Genomic DNA, 2500 nt, shown 5'->3' with positions numbered 1-2500 from the left:
CACTCACACTCACTCACTTGCACACACACAAACTCACTCATTCTCTAAACTCTAATTCAAAATCTTCCCTCACTCCTGGCTAAAAAAAAAATGCAAAGGGAAGAGGCAGCATGTAATCCTATCTCAGTAACTGCAATCTCTGATACTTCTAACCTGTCTTGAAACTAAAAATCTTACCGGCTGTTTGCACTAGTCATTTTTTTTTATTCCCTCTTCACTCACTGATCAGTAAAATTTGCTCCAGAACAGGTATTTTCAGATGCTCATTTCAAATTTCTACTGAACTTAGGCAAAGTTTGCTTCTGTTCAATTATTTATTACAACACTATCTCCTCTCAGTAGACTCACAATGTAAACAAAAATGAATGAAGAATTTTTTCTTCTCGGCTATTGCATGATTGGCGCAAATCGAAAATTAAAAAGTTGGAAGATAAATCAAACTAGTGACTGTAACAATCATATGATCATCATGGCCTACATGTCTTCAGCACTAGAGCAAAAGCCAGTATGAGGTAGTTCTCCATTTTCATTGATTTCCCTTAATTTACAGATCAAATATGTTACACTGAATTAATTAAAACTACAAGTACTCTACAAGCAACTATACAATTATTTTGCTAGAATCATAATATGAACAATCAAAGCTTCTGGCAAACTGTATTTAATATAATCACAATTTGTCTATCTTCATATTACTTTAAATGATAGTATGAGCAGCATCAGCAAAGATCCTTAACTGATCAAAATTCCCTAACTAAGGAATATTCAGTATTCACTTTAGCAATTTAAAATAATTTCTCATAATCATATTGCTTGTGGACTTTCCAAATCTCCTTGAAGCAATTTTATCAGTAAAGCAAACTACAATCTTCAACTTGATAATGAAGCAACAATAACTGTTTCTTCCAAGCCCTCAGAGCTCCAGGAAAAGCCACCATATCAAGACCACATATTCTGGTAGGAGAGAGGTTTAGCTAGTTCCTTATCTACTGATGAACCACCAGGTAGGCCTATCTTACTAGAATATATATCCTGGTCTGCTGGCTGTTGCCACGATGGCAATAGATACAAGGCCAAATGTAGGTCAAATGCTTTCTTAAGAACCTCATCATTTTATCTAAAATCACACAATCCTTCATGACAATACAATTGTTCACATCTATCAATGAGGATGAAGAACTTATAAAAGTATAATTGCAAATGACCTAAAACTCCACATATTTACCTACACAAAATTAGTTCCGAGACCAATATATGCTCGTAATAACTCAAAACTAGCACACTAAGACTGATCATATTTTGCACTGAATTGAAAGTTTTATTCTATTTTGAGTATACAGTTGTAACTCTATTCTTCCAACCAACTATCCTGATGTATAAAAAACCTCTTTCTGTTTACTGCTTACTCTACACACAACTCCTTCAAGACTTTTGTGTAGTGCAACAGTAGCATTCTTGTCTAGCAATCTTGCTGACCTGCGTTTGATCCCGCGCACTGCCAATGGATGGTAACCCCAGCCATTCCTTGCACACAGGGTGCTTTAGAAGCAAATAAACAGAAAATGGCACAGAAAAAACAACATCTATTGTAACAAATGGAATTAAACTAAACCTAAAAATCTTAATCTTGTAGTACTGCATGAATAAGACAAAATCTGTTTACTCTACACAAAACTTCTCCAAAACTGATCTAGACAACTTTATCATTATTACAAATTGTCACTTTAACTGCAATAAACAAAATTCAGTGACGGCAAACCCATTCCATAAATCACCCTTTTTCCACATTTGATGCTAAATTTTAGTCTATATACACAAGCTCATCTGTTTCAGAAACCTGGACATCAGTTCCCCAAAAAAGAGTGCAAATAATAACTAAATCTGATACTGACAAAAGCCACCAAAACCCTTTTAATCTGTTTAAACTGGCTAAGACTGACACAGATTATCATGATTGACACAATTTATTTAGAGAATGAATCAAATTTAATCAAACTTTACAAACTATCAAACACACAAAATAATTAATAACTACATATCTATAACACTTGTGAGACAGAAAAAAAGCCCAGAAAAAATCACAAATACACCCATTTATGCAACAATTGCTGAGTGAATCCATCAATAAAAATAACCAGACAACATAATCAAATCAAATGAATTACAAAATGATATATGAATAAATCCACACTAAACACTGATAAAGGAATCTCCCCACAAATAGCATCCACGCACGTGACCTTTGACCTCAAGATAGTCTTCTCATTTAACACCCAATCTTTCATTCTCCGTAATAAGATTTCCCTCATTCTCTCACTTCATTCCATCCGCGATCTTCTTCCCATTCCCCTTCCAACTATCTTTATCACGTTCACTCCATCTCCATGCTTTCACTCGGGGGGAAAAGAGGGCGTGTAGGCCTATAAAACCACCCACTTCGAATTCGATAATTGAATAATGAAAGAAACGGCGCTAACGAATCGACTAAAGAATAAAGGGG

The 2500-nt window shown here is 34.8% G+C and overlaps 1 protein-coding gene across 1 annotated transcript in view; it reads right to left on the bottom strand.

Moving 5' to 3' along the window:
- LOC113820423 (CTD small phosphatase herzog) overlaps positions 1-2500 on the bottom strand; it is an 87154-nt gene that overhangs the window by 84328 nt on the left and 326 nt on the right. The window lies entirely within an intron of this gene.

The sequence above is a fragment of the Penaeus vannamei genome, chromosome 11 (genome assembly GCF_042767895.1).
Source record: "Penaeus vannamei isolate JL-2024 chromosome 11, ASM4276789v1, whole genome shotgun sequence".
Taxonomy (NCBI): Eukaryota; Metazoa; Arthropoda; class Malacostraca; order Decapoda; family Penaeidae; genus Penaeus; species Penaeus vannamei.
Note: the sequence above shows the minus strand (reverse complement) of the source record. Positions and strands in the feature narration are given on the sequence as shown.